The sequence below is a fragment of the Mobula birostris genome, chromosome 9, assembly GCF_030028105.1.
Source record: "Mobula birostris isolate sMobBir1 chromosome 9, sMobBir1.hap1, whole genome shotgun sequence".
In the NCBI taxonomy this organism is placed as follows: domain Eukaryota; kingdom Metazoa; phylum Chordata; class Chondrichthyes; order Myliobatiformes; family Myliobatidae; genus Mobula; species Mobula birostris.
Window position 1 is genome coordinate 91,392,240 of NC_092378.1, and position 26,634 is coordinate 91,418,873.

Consider the following 26,634-nt stretch of genomic DNA (forward strand, 5'->3'; position numbering starts at 1 on the left):
TGCAATACTCAGATTATTACTCCCTGCAATACTCAGATTGCTGCATCAGACCATGGTTGATCCGAGACTATTACTCCCTGCAATACTCAGACTGCTGTACCAGACCATGATTGATCCGAGACTATTAACCTCTGCAATACTCAGATTGCTGTATCAGACCATGATTGATCGGAGACTATTATCCCTGCAATACTCAGATTGCTGTATCAGACCATGATTGATCCGGGACTATTATCCCTGCAAAACTCAGATTATTACTCCCTGCAATACTCAGATTGCTGTACCAGACCATGATCGATCCGAGACTATTACTCTCTGCAATACTCAGATTGCTGTATCAGACCATGGTTGATCCGAGACTATTACTCCCTGCAATACTCAGATTGCTGTATCAGACCACGATTGATCCGTGACTATTATCCCTGCAATACTGAGATTATTACTCCCTGCAATCCTCAAATTGCTGTATCAGACCATGATTGTTCCGAGACTATTATCCCTGCAATACTCAGATTGCTGTACCAGAACATGATTGATCCTAGACTATTACTCCCTGCAATACTCAGATTGCTGTACCAGACGATGATTGATCCGAGACTATTATCCCTGCAATACTCGGATTGCTGTATCAGACCATGATTGATCCGAGACTATTACTCCCTGCAATGCTCAGAATGCTGTACCAGACCATGATTGATCCGAGACTATTGTCCCTGCAATACTCAGATTGCTGTATCAGACCATGATTCACCTGTGACTATTATCCCTGCAATACTCAGATTATTACTCCCTGCAATACTCAGATTGCTGTATCAGACCATGATTGATCGTAGACTATTTTCCCTGCAATACTCAGATTGCTGTACCAGACCATGATTGATCCGAGACTATTGTCTTTGCAATACGCTGATTGCTGTATCAGACCATGATTGATCTGAGACTATTACTCCCTGCAATACTCAGATTGCTGTATCAGACCATGATTGATCCGAGGCTATTACTCCCTGGAATACTCAGATTGCTGTACCAGACCATGATTGATCCGAGACATATTACTCTCTGCAATCCTCAGATTGCTGTATCAGACCATGATTGATCCGAGACTATTACCCCCTGCAATACTTAGAATGCTGTACCAGACCATGATTGATGCGAGACTATTATCCCTGCAATACTCAGATTGCTGTATCAGACCATGATTGATCGGAGACTATTATCCCTGCAATACTCAGATTGCTGTATCAGACCATGATTGATCCGGGACTATTACTCTCTGCAATACTCAGATTGCTGTATCAGACCATGATTGATCGGAGACTATTATCCCTGCAATACTCAGATTGCTGTATCAGACCATGATTGATCCGGGACTATTATCCCTGCAATACTCAGATTGCTGTATCAGACCATGGTTGATCCGAGACTATTACTCCCTGCAATACGCAGATTGCTGTATCAGACCATGATTGATCCGAGACTATTACTCCCTGCAATACTCAGATTGCTGTACCAGACCATGATTGATCCGAGACATATTACTCTCTGCAATCCTCAGATTGCTGTATCAGACCATGATTGATCCGAGAATATTACCCCATGCAATACTTAGAATGCTGTACCAGACCATGATTGATCCGAGACTATTATCCCTGCAATGCTCAGATTGCTGTATCAGACCATGATTCATCTGTGACTATTATCCCTGCAATACTCAGATTATTACTCCCTGCAATACTCAGATTGCTGTATCAGACCATGATTGATCCGAGACTATTACTCCCTGCAATACTCAAATTGCTGTATCAGACCATTGTCGATCCGAGTACTATTACTCCCTGCAATACTCAGATTGCTGTATCAGATCATGGTTCATCCGAGACTAGTACTCCCTGCAATATTCAGATTGCTGCATCAGACCATGGTTGATCCGAGGCTATTACTCCCTGCAATACTCAGACTGCTGTACCAGACCATGATTGATCCGAGACTATTACTCTCTGCAATACTCAGATTGCTGTATCAGACCATGATTGATCGGAGACTATTATCCCTGCAATACTCAGATTGCTGTATCAGACCATGATTGATCCGGGACTATTATCCCTGCAATACTCAGATTATTACTCCCTGCAATACTCAGATTGCTGTATCAGACCATGATTGATCCGAGACTATTACTCTCTGCAATACTCAGATTGCTGTATCAGACCATGGTTGATCCGAGACTATTACTCCCTGCAATACTCAGATTGCTGTAACAGACCACGATTGATCCGTGACTATTATCCCTGCAATACGCAGATTATTACTCCCTGCAATCCTCAAATTGCTGTATCAGACCATGATTGTTCCGAGACTATTATCCCTGCAATACTCAGATTGCTGTACCAGAACATGATTGATCCTAGACTATTACTCCCTGCAATACTCAGATTGCTGTACCAGACCATGATTGATCCGAGACTATTACTCCCTGCAATGCTCAGATTGCTGTACCAGACCATGATTGAACCGAGACTATTATCCCTGCAATACTCAGATTATTACTCCCTGCAATACTCAGATTGCTGTACCAGACCATGATTGATCCGAGCCTATTATCCCTGCAATACTCAGATTGCTGTACCAGAACATGATTGATCCTAGACTATTACTCCCTGCAATACTCAGATTGCTGTACCAGACCATGATTGATCCGAGACTATTACTCCCTGCAATGCTCAGATTGCTGTACCAGACCATGATTGAACCGAGACTATTATCCCTGCAATACTCAGATTATTACTCCCTGCAATACTCAGATTGCTGTACCAGACCATGATTGATCCGAGCCTATTATCCCTGCAATACTCAGATTGCTGTACCAGACCATGATTGATCCTAGACTATTATCCCTGCAATGCTCAGATTGCTGTACCAGACCATGATTGATCCGAGACTATTGTCCCTGCAATACGCAGATTGCTGTATCAGACCATGATTGATCGGAGACTATTACTCCCTGCAATACTCAGATTGCTGTATCAGACCATGATTGATCCGAGACTATCACTCCCTGCAATACTCAGATTACTGTACCAGACCATGATTGATCCGAGACATATTACTCTCTGCAATCCTCAGATTGCTGTATCAGACCATGATTGATCCGAGACTATTACCCCCTGCAAAACTTAGAATGCTGTACCAGACCATGATTGATCCGAGACTATTATCCCTGCAATACTCAGATTGCTGTATCAGACCATGATTCATCTGTGACTATTATCCCTGCAATACTCAGATTATTACTCCCTGCAATACTCAGATTGCTGTATCAGACCATGATTCATCTGTGACTATTATCCCTGCAATACTCAGATTATTACTCCCTGCAATACTCAAATTGCTGTATCAGACCATGGTCGATCCGAGACTATTACTCCCTGCAATACTCAGATTGCTGTATCAGATCATGGTTCATCCGAGACTATTACTCCCTGCAATACTCAGATTGCTGTATCGGACCATGGTTGATCCGAGACTATTACTCCCTGCAATACTCAGATTGCTGTATCAGACCACGATTGATCCGTGACTATTATCCCTGCAATACTCAGATTATTACTCCCTGCAATCCTCAAATTGCTGTATCAGACCATGATTGTTCCGAGACTATTATCCCTGCAATACTCAGATTGCTGTACCAGAACATGGTTGATCCTAGACTATTACTCCCTGCAATACTCAGATTGCTGTACCAGACCATGATTGATCCGAGACTATTATCCCTGCAATACTCGGATTGCTGTATCAGACCATGATTGAGCCGAAACTATTACTCCCTGCAATGCTCAGATTATTACTCCCTGCAATACTCAGATTGCTGTATCAGACCATGATTGATCGGAGACTATTACTCCCTGCAATACTCAGATTGCTGTATCAGACCATGATTGATCCGAGACTATTACTCCCTGCAATACTCATATTGCTGTACCAGACCATGATTGATCCGAGACATATTACTCTCTGCAATCCTCAGATTGCTGTATCAGACCATGATTGATCCGAGACTATTATCCCTGCAATACTCAGATTGCTGTATCAGACCATGATTATTCTGTGACTATTATCCCTGCAATACTCAGATTATTACTCCCTGCAATACTCAGATTGCTGTATCAGACCATGATTGATCCGAGACTATTACTCCCTGCAATACTCAAATTGCTGTATCAGACCATGGTCGATCCGAGACTATTACTCCCTGCAATACTCAGATTGCTGTATCAGATCATGGTTCATCCGAGACTATTACTCCCTGCAATACTCAGATTGCTGTATCGGACCATGGTTGATCCGAGACTATTACTCGCTGCAATACTCAGATTGCTGTACCAGACCATGATTGATCCGAGACTATTACTCTCTGCAATACTCAGATTGCTGTATCAGACCATGATTGATCGGAGACTATTATCCCTGCAATACTCAGATTGCTGTATCAGACCATGATTGATCCGGGACTATTATCCCTGCAATACTCAGATTATTACTCCCTGCAATACTCAGATTGCTGTACCAGACTATGATTGATCCGAGCCTATTATCCCTGCAATACTCAGATTGCTGTACCAGACCATGATTGATCCTAGACTATTATCCCTGCAATACTCAGATTGCTGTACCAGACCATGATTGATCCGAGTACTGTTGTCTTTGCAATACGCAGATTGCTGTATCAGACCATGATTGATCCGAGACTATTACTCCCTGCAATACTCAGATTGCTGTACCAGACCATGATTGATCCGAGACATATTACTCTCTGCAATTCTCAGATTGCTGTATCAGGCCATGATTGATCCGAGACTATTACCCCCTGCAATACTTAGAATGCTGTACCAGACCATGATTGATCCGAGACTATTATCCCTGCAATGCTCAGATTGCTGTATCAGACCATGACTCATCTGTGACTATTATCCCTGCAATACTCAGATTATTACTCCCTGCAATACTCAGATTGCAGTATCAGACCATGGTCGATCCGAGACTATTACTCCCTGCAATACTCAAATTGCTGTATCAGACCATGGTCGATCCGAGTACTATTACTCCCTGCAATACTCAGATTGCTGTATCAGATCATGGTTCATCCGAGACTAGTACTCCCTGCAATATTCAGATTGCTGCATCAGACCATGGTTGATCCGAGACTATTACTCCCTGCAATACTCAGACTGCTGTACCAGACCATGATTGATCCGAGACTATAACTCTCTGCATTACTCAGATTGCTGTATCAGACCATGATTGATCGGAGACTATTATCCCTGCAATACTCAGATTGCTGTATCAGACCATGATTGATCCGGGACTATTATCCCTGCAATACTCAGATTATTACTCCCTGCAATACTCAGATTGCTGTACCAGACCATGATTGATCCGAGACTATTACTCTCTGCAATACTCAGATTGCTGTATCAGACCATGGTTGATCCGAGACTATTACTCCCTGCAATACTCAGATTGCTGTATCAGACCACGATTGATCCGTGACTATTATCCCTGCAATTCTCAGATTATTACTCCCTGCAATCCTCAAATTGCTGTATCAGACCATGATTGTTCCGAGACTATTAGCCCTGCAATACTCAGATTGCTGTACCAGAACATGATTGATCCTAGACTATTATTCCCTGCAATACTCAGATTGCTGTACCAGACCATGATTGATCCGAGCCTATTATCCCTGCAATACTCAGATTGCTGTACCAGACCATGATTGATCCTAGACTATTATCCCTGCAATACTCAGATTGCTGTACCAGACCATGATTGATCCGAGACTATTGTCCCTGCAATACGCAGATTGCTGTATCAGACCATGATTGATCGGAGACTATTACTCCCTGCAATACTCAGATTGCTGTATCAGACCATGATTGATCCGAGACTATTACTCCCTGCAATACTCAGATTGCTGTACCAGACCATGATTGATCCGAGACATATTACTCTCTGCAATCCTCAGATTGCTGTATCAGACCATGATTGATCCGAGACTATTACTCCCTGCAATACTTAGAATGCTGTACCAGACCATGATTGATCCGAGACTATTATCCCTGCAATACTCAGATTGCTGTATCAGACCATGATTCATCTGTGACTATTATCCCTGCAATACTCAGATTATTACTCCCTGCAATACTCAGATTGCTGTATCAGACCATGATTGATCCGAGACTATTACTCCCTGCATTACTCAAATTGCTGTATCAGACCATGGTCGATCCGAGACTATTACTCCCTGCAATACTCAGATTGCTGTATCAGATCATGGTTCATCAGAGACTATTACTCCCTGCAATACTCAGATTGCTGTATCGGACCATGGTTGATCCGAGACTATTACTCGCTGCAATACTCAGATTGCTGTACCAGACCATTATTGATCCGAGACTATTACTCCCTGCAATACTTAGAATGCTGTACCAGACCATGATTGATCCGAGACTATTATCCCTGCAATGCTCAGATTGCTGTATCAGACCATGATTCATCTGTGACTATTATCCCTGCAATACTCAGATTATTACTCCCTGCAATACTCAGATTGCTGCATCAGACCATGGTTGATCCGAGACTATTACTCCCTGCAATACTCAGACTGCTGTACCAGACCATGATTGATCCGAGACTATAACTCTCTGCATTACTCAGATTGCTGTATCAGACCATGATTGATCGGAGACTATTATCCCTGCAATACTCAGATTGCTGTATCAGACCATGATTGATCCGGGACTATTATCCCTGCAATACTCAGATTATTACTCCCTGCAATACTCAGATTGCTGTACCAGACCATGATTGATCCGAGACTATTACTCTCTGCAATACTCAGATTGCTGTATCAGACCATGGTTGATCCGAGACTATTACTCCCTGCAATACTCAGATTGCTGTATCAGACCACGATTGATCCGTGACTATTATCCCTGCAATACTCAGATTATTACTCCCTGCAATCCTCAAATTGCTGAATCAGACCATGATTGTTCCGAGACTATTAGCCCTGCAATACTCAGATTGCTGTACCAGAACATGATTGATCCTAGACTATTATTCCCTGCAATACTCAGATTGCTGTACCAGACCATGATTGATCCGAGCCTATTATCCCTGCAATACTCAGATTGCTGTACCAGACCATGATTGATCCTAGACTATTATCCCTGCAATACTCAGATTGCTGTACCAGACCATGATTGATCCGAGACTATTGTCCCTGCAATACGCAGATTGCTGTATCAGACCATGATTGATCGGAGACTATTACTCCCTGCAATACTCAGATTGCTGTATCAGACCATGATTGATCCGAGACTATTACTCCCTGCAATACTCAGATTGCTGTACCAGACCATGATTGATCCGAGACATATTACTCTCTGCAATCCTCAGATTGCTGTATCAGACCATGATTGATCCGAGACTATTACTCCCTGCAATACTTAGAATGCTGTACCAGACCATGATTGATCCGAGACTATTATCCCTGCAATACTCAGATTGCTGTATCAGACCATGATTCATCTGTGACTATTATCCCTGCAATACTCAGATTATTACTCCCTGCAATACTCAGATTGCTGTATCAGACCATGATTGATCCGAGACTATTACTCCCTGCATTACTCAAATTGCTGTATCAGACCATGGTCGATCCGAGACTATTACTCCCTGCAATACTCAGATTGCTGTATCAGATCATGGTTCATCAGAGACTATTACTCCCTGCAATACTCAGATTGCTGTATCGGACCATGGTTGATCCGAGACTATTACTCGCTGCAATACTCAGATTGCTGTACCAGACCATTATTGATCCGAGACTATTACTCCCTGCAATACTTAGAATGCTGTACCAGACCATGATTGATCCGAGACTATTATCCCTGCAATGCTCAGATTGCTGTATCAGACCATGATTCATCTGTGACTATTATCCCTGCAATACTCAGATTATTACTCCCTGCAATACTCAGATTGCTGCATCAGACCATGGTTGATCCGAGACTATTACTCCCTGCAATACTCAGACTGCTGTACCAGACCATGATTGATCCGAGACTATTAATCTCTGCAATACTCAGATTGCTGTATCAGACCATGATTGATCGGAGACTATTATCCCTGCAATACTCAGATTGCTGTATCAGACCATGATTGATCCGGGACTATTATCCCTGCAATACTCAGATTATTACTCCCTGCAATACTCAGATTGCTGTACCAGACCATGATTGATCCGAGACTATTACTCTCTGCAATACTCAGATTGCTGTATCAGACCATGGTTGATCCGAGACTATTACTCCCTGCAATACTCAGATTGCTGTATCAGACCACGATTGATCCGTGACTATTATCCCTGCAATACTGAGATTATTACTCCCTGCAATCCTCAAATTGCTGTATCAGACCATGATTGTTCCGAGACTATTATCCCTGCAATACTCAGATTGCTGTACCAGAACATGATTGATCCTAGACTATTACTCCCTGCAATACTCAGATTGCTGTACCAGACGATGATTGATCCGAGACTATTATCCCTGCAATACTCGGATTGCTGTATCAGACCATGATTGATCCGAGACTATTACTCGCTGCAATACTCAGATTGCTGTACCAGACCATGATTGATCCGAGACTATTACTCTCTGCAATACTCAGATTGCTGTATCAGACCATGATTGATCGGAGACTATTATCCCTGCAATACTCAGATTGCTGTATCAGACCATGATTGATCCGGGACTATTATCCCTGCAATACTCAGATTATTACTCCCTGCAATACTCAGATTGCTGTACCAGACTATGATTGATCCGAGCCTATTATCCCTGCAATACTCAGATTGCTGTACCAGACCATGATTGATCCTAGACTATTATCCCTGCAATACTCAGATTGCTGTACCAGACCATGATTGATCCGAGTACTGTTGTCTTTGCAATACGCAGATTGCTGTATCAGACCATGATTGATCCGAGACTATTACTCCCTGCAATACTCAGATTGCTGTACCAGACCATGATTGATCCGAGACATATTACTCTCTGCAATTCTCAGATTGCTGTATCAGGCCATGATTGATCCGAGACTATTACCCCCTGCAATACTTAGAATGCTGTACCAGACCATGATTGATCCGAGACTATTATCCCTGCAATGCTCAGATTGCTGTATCAGACCATGACTCATCTGTGACTATTATCCCTGCAATACTCAGATTATTACTCCCTGCAATACTCAGATTGCAGTATCAGACCATGGTCGATCCGAGACTATTACTCCCTGCAATACTCAAATTGCTGTATCAGACCATGGTCGATCCGAGTACTATTACTCCCTGCAATACTCAGATTGCTGTATCAGATCATGGTTCATCCGAGACTAGTACTCCCTGCAATATTCAGATTGCTGCATCAGACCATGGTTGATCCGAGACTATTACTCCCTGCAATACTCAGACTGCTGTACCAGACCATGATTGATCCGAGACTATAACTCTCTGCATTACTCAGATTGCTGTATCAGACCATGATTGATCGGAGACTATTATCCCTGCAATACTCAGATTGCTGTATCAGACCATGATTGATCCGGGACTATTATCCCTGCAATACTCAGATTATTACTCCCTGCAATACTCAGATTGCTGTACCAGACCATGATTGATCCGAGACTATTACTCTCTGCAATACTCAGATTGCTGTATCAGACCATGGTTGATCCGAGACTATTACTCCCTGCAATACTCAGATTGCTGTATCAGACCACGATTGATCCGTGACTATTATCCCTGCAATACTCAGATTATTACTCCCTGCAATCCTCAAATTGCTGTATCAGACCATGATTGTTCCGAGACTATTAGCCCTGCAATACTCAGATTGCTGTACCAGAACATGATTGATCCTAGACTATTATTCCCTGCAATACTCAGATTGCTGTACCAGACCATGATTGATCCGAGCCTATTATCCCTGCAATACTCAGATTGCTGTACCAGACCATGATTGATCCTAGACTATTATCCCTGCAATACTCAGATTGCTGTACCAGACCATGATTGATCCGAGACTATTGTCCCTGCAATACGCAGATTGCTGTATCAGACCATGATTGATCGGAGACTATTACTCCCTGCAATACTCAGATTGCTGTATCAGACCATGATTGATCCGAGACTATTACTCCCTGCAATTCTCAGATTGCTGTACCAGACCATGATTGATCCGAGACATATTACTCTCTGCAATCCTCAGATTGCTGTATCAGACCATGATTGATCCGAGACTATTACTCCCTGCAATACTTAGAATGCTGTACCAGACCATGATTGATCCGAGACTATTATCCCTGCAATACTCAGATTGCTGTATCAGACCATGATTCATCTGTGACTATTATCCCTGCAATACTCAGATTATTACTCCCTGCAATACTCAGATTGCTGTATCAGACCATGATTGATCCGAGACTATTACTCCCTGCATTACTCAAATTGCTGTATCAGACCATGGTCGATCCGAGACTATTACTCCCTGCAATACTCAGATTGCTGTATCAGATCATGGTTCATCAGAGACTATTACTCCCTGCAATACTCAGATTGCTGTATCGGACCATGGTTGATCCGAGACTATTACTCGCTGCAATACTCAGATTGCTGTACCAGACCATTATTGATCCGAGACTATTACTCCCTGCAATACTTAGAATGCTGTACCAGACCATGATTGATCCGAGACTATTATCCCTGCAATGCTCAGATTGCTGTATCAGACCATGATTCATCTGTGACTATTATCCCTGCAATACTCAGATTATTACTCCCTGCAATACTCAGATTGCTGCATCAGACCATGGTTGATCCGAGACTATTACTCCCTGCAATACTCAGACTGCTGTACCAGACCATGATTGATCCGAGACTATAACTCTCTGCATTACTCAGATTGCTGTATCAGACCATGATTGATCGGAGACTATTATCCCTGCAATACTCAGATTGCTGTATCAGACCATGATTGATCCGGGACTATTATCCCTGCAATACTCAGATTATTACTCCCTGCAATACTCAGATTGCTGTACCAGACCATGATTGATCCGAGACTATTACTCTCTGCAATACTCAGATTGCTGTATCAGACCATGGTTGATCCGAGACTATTACTCCCTGCAATACTCAGATTGCTGTATCAGACCACGATTGATCCGTGACTATTATCCCTGCAATACTCAGATTATTACTCCCTGCAATCCTCAAATTGCTGAATCAGACCATGATTGTTCCGAGACTATTAGCCCTGCAATACTCAGATTGCTGTACCAGAACATGATTGATCCTAGACTATTATTCCCTGCAATACTCAGATTGCTGTACCAGACCATGATTGATCCGAGCCTATTATCCCTGCAATACTCAGATTGCTGTACCAGACCATGATTGATCCTAGACTATTATCCCTGCAATACTCAGATTGCTGTACCAGACCATGATTGATCCGAGACTATTGTCCCTGCAATACGCAGATTGCTGTATCAGACCATGATTGATCGGAGACTATTACTCCCTGCAATACTCAGATTGCTGTATCAGACCATGATTGATCCGAGACTATTACTCCCTGCAATACTCAGATTGCTGTACCAGACCATGATTGATCCGAGACATATTACTCTCTGCAATCCTCAGATTGCTGTATCAGACCATGATTGATCCGAGACTATTACTCCCTGCAATACTTAGAATGCTGTACCAGACCATGATTGATCCGAGACTATTATCCCTGCAATACTCAGATTGCTGTATCAGACCATGATTCATCTGTGACTATTATCCCTGCAATACTCAGATTATTACTCCCTGCAATACTCAGATTGCTGTATCAGACCATGATTGATCCGAGACTATTACTCCCTGCATTACTCAAATTGCTGTATCAGACCATGGTCGATCCGAGACTATTACTCCCTGCAATACTCAGATTGCTGTATCAGATCATGGTTCATCAGAGACTATTACTCCCTGCAATACTCAGATTGCTGTATCGGACCATGGTTGATCCGAGACTATTACTCGCTGCAATACTCAGATTGCTGTACCAGACCATTATTGATCCGAGACTATTACTCCCTGCAATACTTAGAATGCTGTACCAGACCATGATTGATCCGAGACTATTATCCCTGCAATGCTCAGATTGCTGTATCAGACCATGATTCATCTGTGACTATTATCCCTGCAATACTCAGATTATTACTCCCTGCAATACTCAGATTGCTGCATCAGACCATGGTTGATCCGAGACTATTACTCCCTGCAATACTCAGACTGCTGTACCAGACCATGATTGATCCGAGACTATTAATCTCTGCAATACTCAGATTGCTGTATCAGACCATGATTGATCGGAGACTATTATCCCTGCAATACTCAGATTGCTGTATCAGACCATGATTGATCCGGGACTATTATCCCTGCAATACTCAGATTATTACTCCCTGCAATACTCAGATTGCTGTACCAGACCATGATTGATCCGAGACTATTACTCTCTGCAATACTCAGATTGCTGTATCAGACCATGGTTGATCCGAGACTATTACTCCCTGCAATACTCAGATTGCTGTATCAGACCACGATTGATCCGTGACTATTATCCCTGCAATACTGAGATTATTACTCCCTGCAATCCTCAAATTGCTGTATCAGACCATGATTGTTCCGAGACTATTATCCCTGCAATACTCAGATTGCTGTACCAGAACATGATTGATCCTAGACTATTACTCCCTGCAATACTCAGATTGCTGTACCAGACGATGATTGATCCGAGACTATTATCCCTGCAATACTCGGATTGCTGTATCAGACCATGATTGATCCGAGACTATTACTCCCTGCAATGCTCAGAATGCTGTACCAGACCATGATTGATCCGAGACTATTGTCCCTGCAATACTCAGATTGCTGTATCAGACCATGATTCACCTGTGACTATTATCCCTGCAATACTCAGATTATTACTCCCTGCAATACTCAGATTGCTGTATCAGACCATGATTGATCGTAGACTATTATCCCTGCAATACTCAGATTGCTGTACCAGACCATGATTGATCCGAGACTATTGTCTTTGCAATACGCAGATTGCTGTATCAGACCATGATTGATCCGAGACTATTACTCCCTGCAATACTCAGATTGCTGTATCAGACCATGATTGATCCGAGACTATTACTCCCTGGAATACTCAGATTGCTGTACCAGACCATGATTGATCCGAGACATATTACTCTCTGCAATCCTCAGATTGCTGTATCAGACCATGATTGATCCGAGACTATTACCCCCTGCAATACTTAGAATGCTGTACCAGACCATGATTGATGCGAGACTATTATCCCTGCAATACTCAGATTGCTGTATCAGACCATGATTGATCGGAGACTATTATCCCTGCAATACTCAGATTGCTGTATCAGACCATGATTGATCCGGGACTATTATCCCTGCAATACTCAGATTATTACTCCCTGCAATACTCAGATTGCTGTACCAGACCATGATTGATCCGAGACTATTACTCTCTGCAATACTCAGATTGCTGTATCAGACCATGGTTGATCCGAGACTATTACTCCCTGCAATACTCAGATTGCTGTATCAGACCACGATTGATCCGTGAGTATTATCCCTGCAATACTCAGATTATTACTCCCTGCAATCCTCAGATTGCTGTATCAGACCATGATTGTTCCGAGACTATTATCCCTGCAATACTCAGACTGCTGTACCAGACCATGATTGATCCGAGACTATAACTCTCTGCATTACTCAGATTGCTGTATCAGACCATGATTGATCGGAGACTATTATCCCTGCAATACTCAGATTGCTGTATCAGACCATGATTGATCCGGGACTATTATCCCTGCAATACTCAGATTATTACTCCCTGCAATACTCAGATTGCTGTACCAGACCATGATTGATCCGAGACTATTACTCTCTGCAATACTCAGATTGCTGTATCAGACCATGGTTGATCCGAGACTATTACTCCCTGCAATACTCAGATTGCTGTATCAGACCACGATTGATCCGTGACTATTATCCCTGCAATACTCAGATTATTACTCCCTGCAATCCTCAAATTGCTGAATCAGACCATGATTGTTCCGAGACTATTAGCCCTGCAATACTCAGATTGCTGTACCAGAACATGATTGATCCTAGACTATTATTCCCTGCAATACTCAGATTGCTGTACCAGACCATGATTGATCCGAGCCTATTATCCCTGCAATACTCAGATTGCTGTACCAGACCATGATTGATCCTAGACTATTATCCCTGCAATACTCAGATTGCTGTACCAGACCATGATTGATCCGAGACTATTGTCCCTGCAATACGCAGATTGCTGTATCAGACCATGATTGATCGGAGACTATTACTCCCTGCAATACTCAGATTGCTGTATCAGACCATGATTGTTCCGAGACTATTAGCCCTGCAATACTCAGATTGCTGTACCAGAACATGATTGATCCTAGACTATTATTCCCTGCAATACTCAGATTGCTGTACCAGACCATGATTGATCCGAGCCTATTATCCCTGCAATACTCAGATTGCTGTACCAGACCATGATTGATCCTAGACTATTATCCCTGCAATACTCAGATTGCTGTACCAGACCATGATTGATCCGAGACTATTGTCCCTGCAATACGCAGATTGCTGTATCAGACCATGATTGATCGGAGACTATTACTCCCTGCAATACTCAGATTGCTGTATCAGACCATGATTGATCCGAGACTATTACTCCCTGCAATACTCAGATTGCTGTACCAGACCATGATTGATCCGAGACATATTACTCTCTGCAATCCTCAGATTGCTGTATCAGACCATGATTGATCCGAGACTATTACTCCCTGCAATACTTAGAATGCTGTACCAGACCATGATTGATCCGAGACTATTATCCCTGCAATACTCAGATTGCTGTATCAGACCATGATTCATCTGTGACTATTATCCCTGCAATACTCAGATTATTACTCCCTGCAATACTCAGATTGCTGTATCAGACCATGATTGATCCGAGACTATTACTCCCTGCATTACTCAAATTGCTGTATCAGACCATGGTCGATCCGAGACTATTACTCCCTGCAATACTCAGATTGCTGTATCAGATCATGATTGATCCGAGACTATTATCCCTGCGATACTCAGATTGCTGTATCAGACCATGATTGATCCGAGACTATTACACCCTGCAATACTCAGATTGCTGTACCAGACCATGATTGATCCGAGACTATTACTCCCTGCAATCCTCAAATTGCTGTATCAGACCATGATTGATCCGAGACTATTATCCCTGCAATGCTCAGATTGCTGTATCAGACCATGATTCATCTGTGACTATTATCCCTGCAATACTCAGATTATTACTCCCTGCAATACTCAGATTGCTGCATCAGACCATGGTTGATCCGAGACTATTACTCCCTGCAATACTCAGACTGCTGTACCAGACCATGATTGATCCGAGACTATTAATCTCTGCAATACTCAGATTGCTGTATCAGACCATGATTGATCGGAGACTATTATCCCTGCAATACTCAGATTGCTGTATCAGACCATGATTGATCCGGGACTATTATCCCTGCAATACTCAGATTATTACTCCCTGCAATACTCAGATTGCTGTACCAGACCATGATTGATCCGAGACTATTACTCTCTGCAATACTCAGATTGCTGTATCAGACCATGGTTGATCCGAGACTATTACTCCCTGCAATACTCAGATTGCTGTATCAGACCACGATTGATCCGTGACTATTATCCCTGCAATACTGAGATTATTACTCCCTGCAATCCTCAAATTGCTGTATCAGACCATGATTGTTCCGAGACTATTATCCCTGCAATACTCAGATTGCTGTACCAGAACATGATTGATCCTAGACTATTACTCCCTGCAATACTCAGATTGCTGTACCAGACGATGATTGATCCGAGACTATTATCCCTGCAATACTCGGATTGCTGTATCAGACCATGATTGATCCGAGACTATTACTCCCTGCAATGCTCAGAATGCTGTACCAGACCATGATTGATCCGAGACTATTGTCCCTGCAATACTCAGATTGCTGTATCAGACCATGATTCACCTGTGACTATTATCCCTGCAATACTCAGATTATTACTCCCTGCAATACTCAGATTGCTGTATCAGACCATGATTGATCGTAGACTATTATCCCTGCAATACTCAGATTGCTGTACCAGACCATGATTGATCCGAGACTATTGTCTTTGCAATACGCAGATTGCTGTATCAGACCATGATTGATCCGAGACTATTACTCCCTGCAATACTCAGATTGCTGTATCAGACCATGATTGATCCGAGACTATTACTCCCTGGAATACTCAGATTGCTGTACCAGACCATGATTGATCCGAGACATATTACTCTCTGCAATCCTCAGATTGCTGTATCAGACCATGATTGATCCGAGACTATTACCCCCTGCAATACTTAGAATGCTGTACCAGACCATGATTGATGCGAGACTATTATCCCTGCAATACTCAGATTGCTGTATCAGACCATGATTGATCGGAGACTATTATCCCTGCAATACTCAGATTGCTGTATCAGACCATGATTGATCCGGGACTATTATCCCTGCAATACTCAGATTATTACTCCCTGCAATACTCAGATTGCTGTACCAGACCATGATTGATCCGAGACTATTACTCTCTGCAATACTCAGATTGCTGTATCAGACCATGGTTGATCCGAGACTATTACTCCCTGCAATACTCAGATTGCTGTATCAGACCACGATTGATCCGTGAGTATTATCCCTGCAATACTCAGATTATTACTCCCTGCAATCCTCAGATTGCTGTATCAGACCATGATTGTTCCGAGACTATTATCCCTGCAATACTCAGATTGCTGTACCAGAACATGATTGATCCTAGACTATTACTCCCTGCAATACTCAGATTGCTGTACCAGACCATGATTGATCCGAGACTGCTATCCCTGCAATACTCGGATTGCTGTATCAGACCATGATTGATCCGAGACTATTACTCTCTGCAATGCTCAGATTGCTGTACCAGACCATGATTAAACCGAGACTATTATCCCTGCAATACTCAGATTATTACTCCCTGCAATACTCAGATTGCTGTACCAGACCATGATTGATCCGAGCCTATTATCCCTGCAATACTCAGATTGCTGTACCAGACCATGATTGATTCTAGACTATTATCCCTGCAATACTCAGATTGCTGTACCAGACCATGATTGATCCGAGACTATTGTCCCTGCAATACGCAGATTGCTGTATCAGACCATGATTGATCCGAGACTATTACTCCCTGCAATACTCAGATTGCTGTATCAGACCATGATTGATCCGAGACTATTACTCCCTGCAATACTCAGATTGCTGTACCAGACCATGATTGATCCGAGACATATTACTCTCTGCAATCCTCAGATTGCTGTATCAGACCATGATTGATCCGAGACTATTACCCCCTGCAATACTTAGAATGCTGTACCACACCATGATTGATCCGAGACTATTATCCCTGCAATACTCAGATTGCTGTATCACACCATGATTCATCTGTGACTATTATCCCTGCAATACTCAGATTATTACTCCCTGCAATACTCAGATTGCTGTATCAGACCATGATTGATCCGAGACTATTACACCCTGCAATACTCAAATTGCTGTATCAGACCATGGTCGATCCGAGACTATTACTACCTGCAATACTCAGATTGCTGTATCAGATCATGGTTCATCCGAGACTATTACTCCCTGCAATACTCAGATTGCTGTATCAGACCATGGTTGATCCGAGACTATTACCCCCTGCAATACTTAGAATGCTGTACCACACCATGATTGATCCGAGACTATTATCCCTGCAATACTCAGATTGCTGTATCACACCATGATTCATCTGTGACTATTATCCCTGCAATACTCAGATTATTACTCCCTGCAATACTCAGATTGCTGTATCAGACCATGATTGATCCGAGACTATTACCCCCTGCAATACTTAGAATGCTGTACCACACCATGATTGATCCGAGACTATTATCCCTGCAATACTCAGATTGCTGTATCACACCATGATTCATCTGTGACTATTATCCCTGCAATACTCAGATTATTACTCCCTGCAATACTCAGATTGCTGTATCAGACCATGATTGATCCGAGACTATTACACCCTGCAATACTCAAATTGCTGTATCAGACCATGGTCGATCCGAGACTATTACACCCTGCAATACTCAAATTGCTGTATCAGACCATGGTCGATCCGAGACTATTACTCCCTGCAATACTCAGATTGCTGTACCAGACCATGATTGATCCGAGACTATTACTCTCTGCAATACTCAGATTGCTGTATCAGACCATGATTGATCCGAGACTATTATCCCTGCAATACTCAGACTGCTGTATCAAACCATGATTGATCCGGGACTATTATCCTTGCAATACTCAGATTATTACTCCCTGCAATACTCAGATTGCTGTACCAGACCATGATTGATCCGAGACTATTACTCTCTGCAATACTCAGATTGCTGTATCAGACCATAGTTGATCCGAGACTATTACTCCCTGCAATACTCAGATTGCTGTATCAGACCATGATTAATCCGGGACTATTATCCCTGCAATACTCAGATTATTACTCCCTGCAATACTCAGATTGCTGTACCAGACCATGATTGATCCGAGACTATTACTCTCTGCAATACTCAGATTGCTGTATCAGACCATGGTTGATCAGAGACTATTACTCCCTGCAATACTGAGATTATTACTCCCTGCAATCCTCAGATTGCTGTATCAGACCATGATTGATCCGAGACTATTATCCCTGTAATACTCAGATTGCTGTATCAGAGCATGATTGATCCGGGACTATTATCCCTGCAATACTCAGATTATTACTCCCTGCAATACTCAGATTGCTGTACCCCGACCATGATTGATCCGAGACTATTACTCTCTGCAATACTCAGATTGCTGTATCAGACCATAGTTGATCCGAGACTATTACTCCCTGCAATACTCAGATTGCTGTACCAGACCATGATTGATCAGAAAGTATTGTCCCTGCAATACTCAGATTGCTGTACGAGACCATGATTGATCCGACACTATTATCCCTGCAATACTCAGATTATTACTCCCTGCAATACTCAGATTGCTGTACCAGACCATGATTGATCCGAGACTATTACTCTCTGCAATACTCAGATTGCTGTATCAGAACATGGTTGATCCGAGACTATTACTCCCTGCAATACTCAGATTGCTGTACCAGACCATGATTGATCCGAGACTATTATCCCTGCAATACTCGGATTGCTGTATCAGACCATGATTGATCCGAGACTATTACTCCCTGCAATGCTCAGATTGCTGTACCAGACCATGATTGAACCGAGACTATTATCCCTGCAATACTCAGATTATTACTCCCTGCAATACTCAGATTGCTGTACCAAACCATGATTGATCCGAGACTATTATCCCTGCAATACTCAGATTGCTTTACCAGACCATGATTGATCCTAGACTATTATCCCTGCAATACTCAGATTGCTGTACCAGACCATGATTGATCCGAGACTATTGTTCCTGCAATACGCAGAATGCTGTATGAGACCATGATTGATCCGAGACTATTACTCCCTGGAATACTCAGATTGCTGTATCAGACCATGATTGGTCCGAGACTATTACTCCCTGCAATACTCAGATTGCTGTACCAGACCATGATTGATCCGAGACATATTACTCTCTGCAATACTCAGATTGCTGTATCAGACCATGATTGATCCGAGACTATTACCCCCTGCAATACTTAGAATGCTGTATCAGACCATGGTCGATCCGAGACTATTACTCCCTGCAATACTCAGATTGCTGTATCAGACCATGATTGATCCGAGACTATTATCCCTGCAACACTCAGATTGCTGTATCAGACCATGATTGATCCGGGACTATTATCCCTGCAATACTCAGATTATTACTCCCTGCCATACTCAGATTGCTCTACCAGACCATGATTGATCCGAGACTATTACTCTCTGCAATACTCAGATTGCTGTATCAGACCATAGTTGATCCGAGACTATTACTCCCTGCAATACTCAGATTGCTGTATCAGACCATGATTGATCCGAGACTATTATCCCTGCAATACTCAGATTATTACTCCCTGCAATACTCAGATTGCTGTATCAGACCATGATTGATCCGAGACATTTACTCCCTGCAATACTCAAATTGCTGTATCAGACCATGGTCGATCCGAGTACTATTACTCCCTGCAATACTCAGATTGCTGTATCAGATCATGGGTCATCCGAGACTAGTACTCCCTGCAATACTCAGATTGCTGTATCAGACCATAATTGATCCGAGACTATTATCCCTGCAATACTCAGATTATTACTCCCGGCAATACTCAGATTGCTGTACCAGACCATGATGGATCCGAGACTATTACTCCCTGCAATACACAGATTGCTGTACCAGACCATTATTGATCCGAGACTATTACTCCCTGCAATACTCAGATTGCTGTACCAGACCATGATTGATCCGAGACTATTATCTCTGCAATACTCAGATTGCTGTATCAGACCATGATTCATCCGAGACTATTATCCCTGCAATACTCAGATTGCTGTACCAGACCATGATTGATCCGAGACTATTACTCCCTGCAATCCTCAGATTGCTGTATCAGACCATGATTGATCCGAGATTATTACTCCCTGCAATACTCAGATTGCTGTATCAGACCATGGTTGATCCGAGACTATTACTCCCTGCAATACTCAGATTGCTGTACCAGACCATGATTGATCCGAGACTATTACTTCCTGGAATACTCCGATTGCTGTATCAGACAATGATTGATCCGAGACTATTACTCCCTGCAATACTCAGATTGCTGTGCCAGCCCATGATTGATCCGAGACTATTACACCCTGCAATACTCAGATTGCTGTACCAGACCATGATTGATCCGGGAGTATTGTCCCTTCAATACGCCGATTGCTGTATCACACCATGATTGATCCGAGACTATTATCACTGCAATACACAGATTATTACTCCCTGCAATACTCAGATTGCTTTACCAAACCATGAATGATCCGAGTCTATTACTCCCTGCAATACTCAGATTGCTGTATCAGACCATGATTGATCCGAGACTATTACTCTCTGCAATACTCAGATTGCTGTATCAGACCATGATTGATCCGAGACTATTACTCCCTGCAATACTCAAATTGCTGTATCAGACCATGGTCGATCCGAGTCTATTACTCCCTGCAATACTGAGATTGCTGTATCAGATCATGGTTCATCCGAGACTATTACTCCCTGCAATACTCAGATTGTTGTATGAGACCATGGTTGATCCGAGACTATTGCTCCCTGCAATACTCAGATTGCTGTACCAGACCATGATTGATCCGAGACGATTACTCACTGCAATACTCAGATTGCTGTACCAGACCATGATTGATCCGAGACTATTATCCCTGCAATGCTCAGATTGCTGTACCAGATCATGATTGATCCGAGACTATAATCCCTGCAATACTCAGATTATTACTCGCTGCAATACTCAGATTGCTGTACCAGACAATAATTGATCCGAGACTATTATCCCTGCAATACTCAGATTGCGGTATCAGCACATGATTGATCCGAGACTATTATCCCTGCAATACTCAGATTGCTGTATCAGACCATGATTGATCCGGGACTATTATCCCTGCAATACTCAGACTATTTCTCCCTGTAATACTCAGATTGCTGTATCAGACCATGATTGTTCCGAGACTATTGTCCCTGCAATGCGCAGATTGTTGTATCAGACCATGATTGATCCGAGACTATTATCCCTGCGATACTCAGATTGCTGTATCAGACCATGATTGATCCGAGACTATTACACCCTGCAATACTCAGATTGCTGTACCAGACCATGATTGATCCGAGACTATTACTCCCTGCAATCCTCAAATTGCTGTATCAGACCATGATTGATCCGAGACTATTACCCCCTGCAATATTCAGATTGCGGTACCAGACCATGATTGATCCGCGACTATTATCCCTGCAATACTCAGATTGCTGTATCAGACCATGATTGATTCGGGACTATTATCCCTGCAATACTCAGATTGCTGTATCAGACCATGATTGATCCGAGACTATTATCCCTGCAATACTCAGATTATTACTCCCTGCAACCCTCAGATTGCTGTATCAGACCATCATTGATCCGGGACTATTACTCCCTGCAATACTCAGATTGCTGTATCAGACCATTATTGATCCGAGACTATTACTCCCTGCAATACACAGATTGCTGTACCAGACCATTATTGATCCGAGACTATTACTCCCTGCAATACTCAGATTGCTGTACCAGACCATGATTGATCCGAGACTATTATCCCTGGAAAACTCAGATTGCTGTATCAGACGATGATTGATCCGAGACTATTATCCCTGCAATACTCAGATTATTACTCCCTGCAATCCTCAGATTGCTGTATCAGACCATGATTGATCGGAGACTAATAGTCCCTGCAATACTCAGATTGCTGTACCAGAACATGATTGATCCGAGACTATTACTCCCTGCAATACTCCGACTGCTGTACCAGACCATGATTGATCCGAGACTATCATCCCTGCAAAACTCGGATTGCTGTATCAGACCATGATTGATCCGAGACTATTACACCCTGCAATGCTCAGATTGCTGTACCAGACCATGATTGATCCGAGACTATTATCCCTGCAATACTCAGATTATTACTCACTGCAATACTCAGATTGCTGTACCAGACCATGATTGATCCGAGACTATTATCCCTGCAATACTCAGATTGCTGTATCAGACCATGATTGATCCGAGACTATTATCCCTGCAATACTCAGATTGCTGTATCAGACCATGATTGATCCGGGACTATTATCCCTGCAATACTCAGATTATTACTCCCTGCAATACTCAGATTGCTGTATCAGGCCATGATTGATCCGAGACTATTCTCCCTGCAATTCGCAGATTGCTGTATCAGACCATGATTGATCCGAGACTATTGTCCCTGCAATACGCAGATTGCTGTATCAGACCATGATTGATCCGAGACTATTACCCCCTGCAATACTCAAATTGCTGTATCAGATCATGGTCGATCCGAGACTATTATCCCTGCAATACTCAGATTATTACTCCCGGCAATACTCAGATTGCTGTACCAGACCATGATGGATCCGAGACTATTACTCCCTGCAATACACAGATTGCTGTACCAGACCATTATTGATCCGAGACTATTACTCCCTGCAATACTCAGATTGCTGTACCAGACCATGATTGATCCGAGACTATTATCTCTGCAATACTCAGATTGCTGTATCAGACCATGATTCATCCGAGACTATTATCCCTGCAATACTCAGACTATTTCTCCCTGTAATACTCAGATTGCTGTATCAGACCATGATTGTTCCGAGACTATTGTCCCTGCAATGCGCAGATTGTTGTATCAGACCATGATTGATCCGAGACTATTATCCCTGCGATACTCAGATTGCTGTATCAGACCATGATTGATCCGGGACTATTATCCCTGCAATACTCAGATTATTACTCCCTGCCATACTCAGATTGCTCTACCAGACCATGATTGATCCGAGACTATTACTCTCTGCAATACTCAGATTGCTGTATCAGACCATAGTTGATCCGAGACTATTACTCCCTGCAATACTCAGATTGCTGTATCAGACCATGATTGATCCGAGACTATTATCCCTGCAATACTCAGATTATTACTCCCTGCAATACTCAGATTGCTGTATCAGACCATGATTGATCCGAGACATTTACTCCCTGCAATACTCAAATTGCTGTATCAGACCATGGTCGATCCGAGTACTATTACTCCCTGCAATACTCAGATTGCTGTATCAGATCATGGGTCATCCGAGACTAGTACTCCCTGCAATACTCAGATTGCTGTATCAGACCATAATTGATCCGAGACTATTATCCCTGCAATACTCAGATTATTACTCCCGGCAATACTCAGATTGCTGTACCAGACCATGATGGATCCGAGACTATTACTCCCTGCAATACACAGATTGCTGTACCAGACCATTATTGATCCGAGACTATTACTCCCTGCAATACTCAGATTGCTGTACCAGACCATGATTGATCCGAGACTATTATCTCTGCAATACTCAGATTGCTGTATCAGACCATGATTCATCCGAGACTATTATCCCTGCAATACTCAGATTGCTGTACCAGACCATGATTGATCCGAGACTATTACTCCCTGCAATCCTCAGATTGCTGTATCAGACCATGATTGATCCGAGATTATTACTCCCTGCAATACTCAGATTGCTGTATCAGACCATGGTTGATCCGAGACTATTACTCCCTGCAATACTCAGATTGCTGTACCAGACCATGATTGATCCGAGACTATTACTTCCTGGAATACTCCGATTGCTGTATCAGACAATGATTGATCCGAGACTATTACTCCCTGCAATACTCAGATTGCTGTGCCAGCCCATGATTGATCCGAGACTATTACACCCTGCAATACTCAGATTGCTGTACCAGACCATGATTGATCCGGGAGTATTGTCCCTTCAATACGCCGATTGCTGTATCACACCATGATTGATCCGAGACTATTATCACTGCAATACACAGATTATTACTCCCTGCAATACTCAGATTGCTTTACCAAACCATGAATGATCCGAGTCTATTACTCCCTGCAATACTCAGATTGCTGTATCAGACCATGATTGATCCGAGACTATTACTCTCTGCAATACTCAGATTGCTGTATCAGACCATGATTGATCCGAGACTATTACTCCCTGCAATACTCAAATTGCTGTATCAGACCATGGTCGATCCGAGTCTATTACTCCCTGCAATACTGAGATTGCTGTATCAGATCATGGTTCATCCGAGACTATTACTCCCTGCAATACTCAGATTGTTGTATGAGACCATGGTTGATCCGAGACTATTGCTCCCTGCAATACTCAGATTGCTGTACCAGACCATGATTGATCCGAGACGATTACTCACTGCAATACTCAGATTGCTGTACCAGACCATGATTGATCCGAGACTATTATCCCTGCAATGCTCAGATTGCTGTACCAGATCATGATTGATCCGAGACTATAATCCCTGCAATACTCAGATTATTACGCTGCAATACTCAGATTGCTGTACCTGACAATAATTGATCCGAGACTATTATCCCTGCAATACTCAGATTGCGGTATCAGCACATGATTGATCCGAGACTATTATCCCTGCAATACTCAGATTGCTGTATCAGACCATGATTGATCCGGGACTATTATCCCTGCAATACTCAGACTATTTCTCCCTGTAATACTCAGATTGCTGTATCAGACCATGATTGTTCCGAGACTATTGTCCCTGCAATGCGCAGATTGTTGTATCAGACCATGATTGATCCGAGACTATTATCCCTGCGATACTCAGATTGCTGTATCAGACCATGATTGATCCGAGACTATTACACCCTGCAATACTCAGATTGCTGTACCAGACCATGATTGATCCGAGACTATTACTCCCTGCAATCCTCAAATTGCTGTATCAGACCATGATTGATCCGAGACTATTACCCCCTGCAATATTCAGATTGCGGTACCAGACCATGATTGATCCGCGACTATTATCCCTGCAATACTCAGATTGCTGTATCAGACCATGATTGATTCGGGACTATTATCCCTGCAATACTCAGATTGCTGTATCAGACCATGATTGATCCGAGACTATTATCCCTGCAATACTCAGATTATTACTCCCTGCAACCCTCAGATTGCTGTATCAGACCATCATTGATCCGGGACTATTACTCCCTGCAATACTCAGATTGCTGTATCAGACCATTATTGATCCGAGACTATTACTCCCTGCAATACACAGATTGCTGTACCAGACCATTATTGATCCGAGACTATTACTCCCTGCAATACTCAGATTGCTGTACCAGACCATGATTGATCCGAGACTATTATCCCTGGAAAACTCAGATTGCTGTATCAGACGATGATTGATCCGAGACTATTATCCCTGCAATACTCAGATTATTACTCCCTGCAATCCTCAGATTGCTGTATCAGACCATGATTGATCGGAGACTAATAGTCCCTGCAATACTCAGATTGCTGTACCAGAACATGATTGATCCGAGACTATTACTCCCTGCAATACTCCGACTGCTGTACCAGACCATGATTGATCCGAGACTATCATCCCTGCAAAACTCGGATTGCTGTATCAGACCATGATTGATCCGAGACTATTACACCCTGCAATGCTCAGAT